Below are 11,580 nucleotides of genomic sequence, written 5' to 3' on the forward strand. Positions count from 1 at the left end.
CACTGTTGGGTAGGGACTGTCTCTATATGTTGCCAACTTGTACTTCCCAAGCACTTAGTACAGTGCTCTGTACACAGTAAGCACTCAATAAATAAGATTGATTGATTGATTCCCTGTGCCTCAGTTACCTCATCTGTAAAATGGGATGAAGACTGTGAGCCTCCTGTGGGACAACCTGATCACCTTATAACCTCCCCAGTGCTTAGAACAGTGCTTTGCACATAGTAAGCACTTAATAAATGCCATCATCATCATTATTATTATTAATCTGATTAACCTGTCTCTACCCTAATGCTTAGTACAGTGCTTGGCATAGAGTGAGCACTTAAATACCACATATATTACGGGGAGACCAGGAGATCTCTTGAAGTTTCTTCCAGCTCTAGGATTCCTAGAGATTTCCTCACTAGAATGTGAGCTCCTTTAAGTTCATTCATTTAATCGTATTTATTGAGCGCTTACTGTGTGCAGAGCACTGTACTAAGTGCTTGGGAAGTACAAGTTGGAAACATATAGAGATGGTCCCTACCCAACAGCGGGCTCACAGTCTAGAAAGGAGAAGAATAGGCCCCGCTGGGATTCGAACCCAGGATCTCCTGTTTACTAGACGGGTGCTTTAACCATCTAAGCCACGGAGCCAGCTGATGTTGGCAATTATATCACTTTACTATATTCTGCCAAGCTCTCCACTTACAGTGCTCATACAGCACATACAAGTGCTCCACATACAGTCTAATACCACCAAGCTGTAGCCCTGGATCACCTCTGAAGCACACTTCCTCTGTTCTTGTGCCTGAGCTGAGGAGCGCTCTTGGCAGAATCCAGGCACCGGTTCTACCTTACCCATCATGACTTCATCCTTGCTTGCTTTCACTCTGCCCTCTTTTCTGTCTGGCAACAATAGTTCTCCATCCTCCAAGCTCATTGCCCGGGTCTGCTGTTTTAGATATTCCTTCCTCCAACTCTTCATCCCCCTGTCTCCCCGATTTTTGCCTTTAAATGACTTGGCCACAAATTTTATTGCGAAAATCGAATCCATCAGGTGTGATCTCCCTAAAACTCCCTTGCTTCTCTCTGGTCCCCTCCTCATCCTGCCCTTTCTTCATCTCGTTCATCTTTCTCAGGAGTATTTCAAGAGGAGATCTCCTGCCTACTCTCAAATCGGACACCCTTTGCTTGAACATCTGACCCCATCCCTTCTCACCTCATCAAAGCAATTGCCTTCTTCCTAATTTCCTCCTGATTACCAACTTCAACGGTTTACTTTCCAATGACTTCTTCCTAACTGATTTCAAATATTCCCATGTATCTTCATCCAAAACCTACCCTCTGACCCTACAACATTCTCTAGTCATTACCCAATCTTCCTCCTACCATTCTTCTCTGCTAATACCTCAAACTTGATATCATCCAAAACTGAATACCTCATCTTCCCACCCAAACCCTCTCCTCCCCCTAACTTTCTTATCACTGTAGACAGCCCCATCCTCCCTATTTCATAAGATCATAACCTTGGCATGGCATTATCTTAGACTCATCTTTCTCATTCAACCCACACATTCAGTTTGTCATGAAATCCTGTTGGTTCTGCCTTCATGCATCTCTAGAATCTGCCATTTCCTCTCCATCCAAATTGATACCACACTAATCCAAGCATTTATCATTTCCCACCTTGACTAGAGGATCAGCCTCCTCACTGACCTTCCTGCATTTTGTCTCTCCCTTCTCCAATCCAAAGTTCACTCTGCTGCCTGCATGGATCATTTTTCTGAGAAAAAAAAAGCATTCAGTCCATATACCCCCACTCCTCAATAACCTCAATGGTTGATGATGCACTTTTTTAAAATGATATTTCTTAAGCACTTAGCATTTGCCAGGCACTGCATTAAGCAATAGGGTGCATGCAAGGAAATGAGTATGGACACATGAGTCCTTCATGGGACTCACAATTGTTAGCTCCATTTTATAGATAAGGTAACCAAGGCACAGAGAAGTTCATTGTGGGCAGGGGATGTGTGAGTTTATTGTTGTATTGTACTCTCCCAAGCACTTCCTGCAGTTCTCAATAAATAATAATAATAATATGTCATTTATTAAGCGCTTACTATGTGCAAAGCACTGTTCTAAGCACTGGGGAGGTTACAAGGTGATCAGGTTGTCCCACGGGGGACTCACAGTCTTCATCCCCATTATACAGATGAGGTAACTGAGGCATACAATTAAATTTAAATACAATTGAGTGAACTGAATGAATAGTATTTGTTAAGTGTTTACTTTGTACCAAGCACTGTTCTAAACACTGGGACACATACAAGGTAATCAGGTTGTCCCACGTGGGGCGCACAGTCTTAATCCCCATTTTACAGATGAGGTAACTGAGGAACAGAGAAGAAGTGACTTGCCCAAGGCCACACAGCAACAAGTGACAGAGTCGGAATTGGAACCCATGTCCTCTCACTCCCTTTCCTGCGCTCTTTCCACTAGACCAGGCTGCTTCGCAAACTGCTACAAACAGAAACTTCTCACCAACAAACTTTTCTAAAAATCACATCTCCTGACTAAGCCCTCATTTCCCCTATCTGCCCCACCCTCTATACCACCTATGCCCTTGGCAATGCAGCCCTTAAGCACTTTGATACACATTCCTACTTCACAGCATTTATGTAAATATCCTTAATCTCCACTCTTCTGTCCATCTGTAATTTATTTTAATGCAGCAGCTTGGCCTACTGGGTAGAGCACGGGTTTGGGAGTCAGAAGAGGATGGGCTCTAATCCCAGTTCCACCACCTGTCTGCTGTGTGACCTGGGGAGATTCACTTCACTTCTCTGGTCCTCAGTTACCTCATCTGTAAAATGGGGATTAAGACTGTGAGTCCCATGTGGGAGATGGCCTGTGTCCAACCTGGTTAGCTTTTATCTGCTCCAGTACTTAGTACAGTGCCCGCCACACAATAAGTGTTTAACAAATACCATTTAAAGAAAAGATATGCGAAAGAGCATTCTCTGAATCATGAGATTGGCTTTTTTGCTGTTCCACTAGGGACAGAAACAAAGAAATGTCAAGGACCTGAGTTAGATATTAGAAAGACTGCTTTGACAATAAGTGTTAAGGAACTGTGGGAAGGAAGAGGTTATCAAAAGGGAGAGATACTTTCCTGTTTGTGTACAACCTTCCCCAGAGGTGGAGGGATAGTCTAGTTGATCTTTGACACTCCCTCTAACCCTAAAATTCCTTAAAAGGGAATAATAGCAGTGATAACTATGGTATTTGTTAAGCGCCTATTATATGCCAGGCACTGTACTAAGTGCTGGGGTGGACACCAGCAAATCGAGTTGGATGCAGTCCTGCTCCCAGGTGGGGCTCACAGTCTCAATCCCCATTTTACAGATGAGTTAATGGAGGCACAGAGAAGTGAAGTGACTTACCCAAGGTGCACCCAGCAGACAAGTGGCAGAGTAGAGATTAGAACCCATGACCTTCTGACTCGCAGGCCCATGCTCTATTCACTAGACCATGGTATGTCTCTATAAATGAGGATTATATAGGATGTTGGAGGGGAAAGAAGTTGAAGTAAGAGAAGGTGACATATGGGTGAGAATCAATTAATAGCATTTAGTGATTAACACTGTACTAAATGTACTAAATGCCTGGAAGAGTACAACAGAGTTAGAAGCACTTATGAATTTTTGTATCCATCCTCAGAACTCAAATATATGTGTACTTTATTTTGACCACTCTATTCCTAAATATTTGTATGTGTGTATCTCCTGTTAGTGTGTAAGTTCCTTAAGTATCGGGAACGGGTCACATCTAAATTCTAGACTTCCCAAGCCCTTGGCCCAGGTCACTGCACTTCTTGAACATTCAGTAAATATCACTGCTAGTAGTAATAATAATAATGATAACAATGGCATTTTTAAGTGCTTACTATGTTCCAAGCACTGTTCTAAGCACTGGGGGAATACAAAGTAATCAGGCTGTCCCACATGGGGCTCACAGTCTTAATCCCCATTTTACATATGAGGTAACTGAGGCCCAGAGAAGTGAAGTGACTTGCCCAAAGTCACACAGCTGACAAGTGGCAGAGCCTGGATTGGAACCCATGGCCTCTGATTCCCAACCCCCGGCTCTTTCCACTGAACCATGCTGCTTCTTGTTGTAGTAGTGGGAAATGTGTCTGTTTATTATTATATTGTACTCTCCCAAGTGCTTACTGCAGTGCTCTGCACACAGTAAACACTCAGTAAATACAATTGAATGAATGAATTTGAGAGGCAAGGTTAATAATAATTCATAATAATTGTGGTATTTGTTAACCACATACTATGTAACAGGTGCTGCGTTAAGCGCTGGGGTGGATACAATCAAACTAGTTGGACACAGTCCCTGCCTCATGTGGGACTCACAGTTTTAATCACCACTTTACAGATGAGGTAACTGAGGCAAAGAGAAGTGAAGTGATTTGCCCAGGGTCACACAGTGGACATTGGTGGAGCCGGGATTAGAACCCCGGTCCTTCTGATTCCCAGGCTTGTACTCTATCCACTAGCCCACACTGCTTCTCTTGGTGATGATGATTACGGTATTTGTTAAGTGTATACTATTTGTTAACAACTGTTCTAAGCGCTGGGGTAGATGCAAGGAAATCAGGTTGTCCCACATGGGGCTCACAGTCCTAATCCCCATTTTACAGATGAGGTCACTGAGGCACAGAGAAGTTAAGTGGCTTACCCAAAGCCACTCAGCAGAATGTGGCAGAACCGGGATTAGAACCCACGTCTAATGATTCCCATGTCTGTGCTCTTTCCACTAAGTCACGCTACTTCTCTTGAACCCGAAGCCCTGGATTTAAGCCGCATGCGTCCTTGTCCTAATCTGACCCTGACTGCTACTAGAAGCCGTAATTTCTGCCCCTAGAGAATTTACAACCTGCTGGGGGAAACAGACAAAAATTAATTTCAGAAGGAAGGAATAGGGGAATAGAAAGAAAGAGATGTGGATGAGTAAGTGCTTACACAGTAGAGTATGTAAATCAACAGGTACAGAGGGGCTGTGGGAAATTGTAAGTGTCCTCTAGACTGTAAGCTCCTTGTGGGCAGGGAACGTGTTTGCTACATTGTTATAGTGTACTTTCCCAAGGGCTTAGTACAGTGTCCTGCACACAGTAAGAGTTCAGCATAATTGCCAAGGTGGTAGTGGGCTGGTGGTAAGATCTGGTGTTTTAGGAGGTTTTTCAGATGTTACTGGCTGATTTAGAAGGTGTTTTAGTAAATACTGGAGTAGGCCCAAGAAGGCTTAGATTTTGCACTCAAAAATAACAGAATTATCCATGTGAGCTCGTTGTGGGCAGGGAATATGTCTGTTGTATTCTCCCAACTGCTTAATACAATGTTTGGCACACAGTAATAGCTTAATAAATATGATGATTGATTTAGTTTCACATAAGTATTAGCAGGTCTTTTTTTCCTACCTAAAGAACACATAACTGCCAACTTCCAGGTCCAAATCTGAAATTTGAAACTGAAAGGCCGAAGGAGAAATTCCCCACTGAGGCTGGTGCCCGAAGTCAAAGTCGGAGGAGGGGCTAGGGGAAGCTGGGTTGGGAGGAGAGAGGGAGAAGAGCAGAGCTGGCCTTTAAAGACACCCTTCCCCCTATTTACCCATCCCTTGCCTAGGGTTCACTCTCTTCCTCTAGACTGCCAGTGATTGCTGGATGTTCTTCACTTTCCCCATTAACCAAATTACTAGGCAGTGCCTTCGTAGCGAAATAAAGTTCAAGGAAGTCAGAAATCATTCTTGGCTTAACAAATACCACAATTTTCATTTCTATGCTCTTTTGCCTTTAAGTTGCATCTTTGGACTAATGACATGTCAGCATGGCTCAGTGGAAAGAGCACGGGCTTTGGAGTCAGAGGCCATGGGTTCAAATCTCTGCTCCACCAGTTGTCAGCTGTGTGACTTTGGGCAAGACAACTTCTCTAGGCCTCAGTTACCTCATCTGTAAAATGGGGATCAAGACGGAACGCCCCCTGTGGGACAACCTGAAACCTCCCCAGTGCTTAGAACAGTGCTTTGTACATAGTAAGTGCTTAATAAATGCCATTATTATTATTATGTCCTGTGCTCTTGGACTTATTAATGTCTGTTTACCCTCTTGATGGAAACTCGTTGAGGTCAGGGATGTGCCTGTTTGCAGAGAACTGCATTAAGTGCTTGGGAGAGTACAATATAACCATAAACAGACACATTCCCTGCCCACGGTGAACTAATATGCCTAAAATGATATATTCATATTGCACCCAAGAGGTTCCAAAATAGGGTAGCCAATTTACTTCATTGGAAATGAAATGGGCATCCCCACCTCCAGGTGGATCAAGGCAACCCATTCTTCCCCATACTCACCTGCCACACTCTCTTTAAACTCTCCCCTCTCTCCCACCCTCACTCACTGCAGCTTTTAAAACAATTTCCCTCTGGCTTCTGCCCTGCACTGTCCCATCCGACTTCCTCAGACTAATTCCAAAAAGGAGGTTGGTGCTGACAAGTCCCAACCCATGTGTTGCAAAACTGAAATGACATAAATTTAGAAGCATGAATGCCGTTCATCATGACTAGAAAATGTCTTGCATACTTCCTAGATTTCTTCTAATGACTGGCTTATTTTAGGTAGCGTGGCTACACTCCTTCCTGCAGGAAACATGTTGAAGGGATATAAAGATAAATGGAGCAGATCATTTCACATGCACCTAGCCAGAACTGTAATTGTGAAAGGAGAGAAGACTGCATTTTGGGCTATCCCTTCCTAATCCTTTTAGTCATGTCCTGATCCTTTCAATCGTGCCCTTTGATTTATGTCCTGCCTCTAGATCCACAAAGCTCAGGATTATTTTGCTGTCAATCAGTCCAGTTGCACCTACCCTAAATAAAAAATAGTATTGAAGAGGAATAAAATGAAGTGAAAAGTCCTGCACCAGGTGAACAAGTAGATGGACCAGCTGAGAAGATTTAATGATACTAATGAGATGTGAAAGATAGAGCTATTTCTCTCTTGGTTTGCTTGCAAACTCCATGAGTGAAAATAATAGAACAGAAAGTTTGGATCTGTTTCTGTTCAGAGGAAAACACTGAAGGAAGCAGTCATATGATAAAAGAAGACAGCTATTTTTCTGTAATATTTACTTTTACAAATCAAATACCTCCTGATTGGAATTTAGGAACCATGTCTCAACCGAAAACAAGCAACTTTTCTATAAATCATCTTCTAGAGGAAGTAAAAAGAAAGTGTTGACCATGTCATCCAAATTGAGAATCACATAGCATATTTTTTTCTTAATGTGGACTGACTTTGCACAACTAATTTTTTTTTTTTCATTTGGACAACAAAACCAGTCTTTTGTAATCTAACAATGTTTCCTGGTGAATCAGGAAGAAACTTTGTGACTCAGTGGAAAGAGCCCGGGCTTTGGAGTCAGAGGTCATGGGTTCAAATCCCAGCTCCGCCACTTGTCAGCTGTGTGACTTTGGGCAAGTCACTTCACTTCTCTGGGCCTCATTTCCCTCATCTGGAAAATGGGGATTAAGTCTGTGAGCCCCATGTGGGACAACTTGATTACCTTGTATCTACCCCAGCGCTTAGAACAGTGCTTTGCACATAGTAAGCGCTTAATAAATGCTAATATTATTATTAACATTTAGGGGACAAAAATGATTTCAAAAGAGCATCAACCTTGAAGGAAATATCCAGGAAAGTGGCAGTGAAGTTATCAAGGTGCCATGGTTGTAAAATATTAATTTATGCATTGAACCTGGCCATATGAAGTCTGAGACTGTGTGGATGACTGGGAATATTTTCCCAGCATGGAACAAAAAGAGAAATTCTGTTTTCCTCTGGGAAAGACCATATAATGTTTAGAAATAGCTAGAAAAGTGATATCTAGGGAAAAGGAAAGCAGATAAGTAGCATAGTGGAGAGACCACAGAAGTGGAAATCAGGAGACGTGGGTTCTAGTCCTTGCTCTGCCACTTGCCTGCTGTGGCACTTTGGGAAAGTCACTTAATTTTTCCTCATCTGTAAAATGGGGATAAACTACCCATACTACCTCCTTCAGACTGAGCCCCACGTGGTACAGAGACTATGTGAGCTGATGATTTTATAACTACCCCAGCTCTTAGTGAGAAGCAGCATGGTTTAGAGGATAGACCACAGGTCTGGGAGTCAGAAGGACCTGGGTTCTGATTCTGGCTGTGCCACCTGTCTGCTGTGTGACCTTGGGTGAGTCACTTATCTTCTCTGGGCCTCAGTTACCTCATCTGTAAAATTGGGATTAAGAGCGTGAGCCTCATGTGGAACAAGAACAGTGTCCAACCAGACTATCTTTTATATACCGCCAGTGCTTAGAACAGTGTTTGGCACATAGTAATGGCTTAACTAATACCATTATTATCATTAGTACAGTGCTTGACAGAGTAAGGACTTACAAAATACCATCATCATAATTTGTATATATGTTTGTACAGATTTATTACTCTATTTTACTTGTACATATTTACTATTCTATTTATTTTATTTTGTTAATATGTTTTGTTTTGTTGTCTGTCTCCCCCTTCTAGACTGTGAGCCCATTGTTGGGAAGGGACCATCTCTATACGTTGCCAACTTGTACTTCCCAAGTAGTACAGTGCTTTGCACACAGTAAGCGCTCAATAAATATGGTTGAATGAATGAATGAATAATATATAAAGTACCTATGAGACACATTTTAAATATTATTTTAGGAAGCAAACTTACACGTTTAATTCTCGTTCACTTCTAAATTGGGGCTATTTCATTTTAATTTATTTTTACTTGACGTTTCCTTCCCTGTTTCTATCCTTAAAAAGCAATCACAGAAATTGTTTTTTTTCTTCTTGCCATCTGCAATTTTGTGCATAGCTCCATAGGTCTCTACAACATCTGTGGGGACAAAGGTTCATTCTGCAAAATAAAATTATTTCAGGGTGCATTTTATTATATCATAAAACCTATATTTTTGAGTTGGTAGGAAAATCTACTTAAAGAGCAGATGTTAGCTTCTAAAGTAGGTGATTTCTACTTTGTAGAAACTTCTTTCCTAGTAATTTCCTTACTACCTGTCCAAACACTGCTTATAGTTTTGATTATTTTTAAGACTTCCATTTGTTACATTGCTTTTGCTTCTTGATAATGTAACAATTCAGGGCATATTCCATTCAGTAGCATTATACAACCCATAATATTCCTTCTTCTGCGTTAGCTAATGGCCATTCTCTCTCGAGATTTTTCTAGATCTGTTTTGTATCCTATGCTTTTCTTTTTCTATTACAGCGCGTCTTTCCCATGTTTTCTGATTAAAGCATATGTAATTATTGAAGATCTTTCTGAATTTCTCAAAATCCTTCCAGTGCTAATTACAAAACCACCACCAATGTCCATCCTCAAATAAATGGTAAAAGACAAGGTCCGTCAACTTCCATTCAGGGTTTTCGTTAAACCAGCCAGGAAACTGACATTTTATCCCAATGTTTGAGCGCGGTTGAGGTTCCATGGTTTGCCGATAGCCTGCTCCACTCAGGGAACATTTAAAGAGGTAGTAATAACTGTGGCAATTGTTAAGCACTTACTATGTTTCGAGCACTATCCTAAGCGCTGGTGTAGATACAGGTTAGTGAGGGCCCACGTGGGGCTCACAATCTAAATATGGAGGGAGAACAGGTATTAAATCCCTATTTTGCAGGAGAGGGAACTGAGGCACAGAGAAGTTACGAGACTTTCCCAAGATCACACAGCAGTCAGATGGTGGAGATCCTGAGATTAGAACCCAGGTCCTCTGATTCCTAGGCCCTGGCTCTGTCCACTGACCATGCTGCTTCCCAAAGACTCATTTGCTATATTTAAGGAACCGAAAACCAAAGGCAGCATTACTGGTTTGGCTTCTGGTTGTCATGATGTAACAATATGAGAAGCAGTGTGAGGAGGATCTGGCTAACCCTGACTCTGCCACTTGTTTTGTGTGTGACCTTGGGGAAGTCACAACTTTTTTATGCCTCAGTTACCTCATCTGTTCAATGGGGATTGAGACTGTGAGCCCCATGTGGGACAAGGACTGTGATCAACCTGGTTATCTTGAATCACAGTGCCTGGCACATAATAAGTGCTTAAGAACTAGCACTGAAACCAATAAACAAACAAGCAAAACTCTTCTTCATTCATTCATTCATTCATTCATTCAATCACATTTATTGAGCACTTTCTGTGTGCAGGGCACTGCTTGGGAAATACATGTCTTCTTAAACACCTACGGTCCAATCCTAATTGCTCAACATCAAGGTGTCACCGAGCTGTCCCTGCTTCCCACTTTTCCACACCTCGGTACATTCTCTGCGGTTCCTTCTGTATTTTTGCTCTGTGGGTCTCCTCTCTCAGTTCACCTCACAGCAACTAGGTCATTCCCCTCTCATGGACTGATCGGTGACAGGATAATCAGTGGGAATTGCTTTAATGGAGGGTTGCATATCTTATAGTTTATGATTCAGACTTGCCCTTTGATGTTATGTTCGGCAAGCAAGCAACACAGATGGAACTGTTCTGAAAGTCAGATGCGGCTTCAGGGCTATGTTCAGCCGCTCGGCTCTATAGAAGTTGGACTCTACAGTTGATTCCTGGAGCTCCTTCCCCCTTCATATATGAGAGACGTTCAGTCTCCCCACCTTCAAAGCCTTAACAAAAAGCACATCTTCTCCAGTCAGTCAGTCAATTATATTTATTGAGCACTTACGGTGTACAGAGCACCATACTAAGTGCTTGGGAGAGTATGATACAACAATAAACAGAAGCAGCGTGGCTTAGAGGAAAGAGCCCGGGCTTTGGAGTCAGAGGTCATAGGATCAAATACCGGCTCCGCCAACTGTCAGCTGTGTGACTTCGGGCAAGTCACTTCACTTTTCTGGGCCTCAGTTACCTCATCTATAAAATGGGGATTCATAACTGTGAGCCCTGTGGGACAACCTGATCACCTTGTAACCTTCCCAGTGCTTAGAACAGTGCTTTGCACAGAGTAAGGGCTTAACAAATGCCATCATTATTATTATTATTATTCCCTGCCCACAACAAGCTTACAGTCTAGAGATGGAGTCCAAGAGGACTTCCCTAAGCCCTCATTTTCTCTTCTCCCACTCCCTGCTGTGCCATCCTTCGCATTGGATTTTTACCCTTTATTCACCCCTCCCTCAACCCCACAGCACTTATGTACATATCCATAATTTATTTGTCTGTCTCTCCATTTAGACTGTAAGCTCCTTTTGGACAGGGAACATACCAACTCTATTGTATTTACCTTCCCAAGAGCAGGATGGCATAGTGGATAGAGCATGGGCCTCGGAGTCAGAAGGCTCTAATCCTAGCTCCGCCACTTGTCTGCTGTGTAACCTTGGGCAAGTCACTTCACTTCTCTGGGCCTCAGTTGCCTCATCTGTAAAATGGGGATTGAGACGGTGAACCCCATGTGGGACAGGGACTGGGTCCAACCTGATTTGTTGTACCCACCCCAGCGCTTAGTACAG

General features: G+C 42.6%; 1 non-coding gene across 1 annotated transcript; it reads right to left on the bottom strand.

Moving 5' to 3' along the window:
- Nucleotides 1–565: 565 nt before the first annotated feature.
- On the bottom strand, nt 566–639 carry TRNAT-AGU. The gene has a single exon. It is a non-coding gene; the product is annotated as a tRNA-Thr (tRNA).
- Between the last annotated feature and the right edge of the window lie 10,941 nt (nt 640–11,580).

This window comes from Tachyglossus aculeatus, chromosome 4, assembly GCF_015852505.1.
Source record: "Tachyglossus aculeatus isolate mTacAcu1 chromosome 4, mTacAcu1.pri, whole genome shotgun sequence".
Taxonomy (NCBI): domain Eukaryota; kingdom Metazoa; phylum Chordata; class Mammalia; order Monotremata; family Tachyglossidae; genus Tachyglossus; species Tachyglossus aculeatus.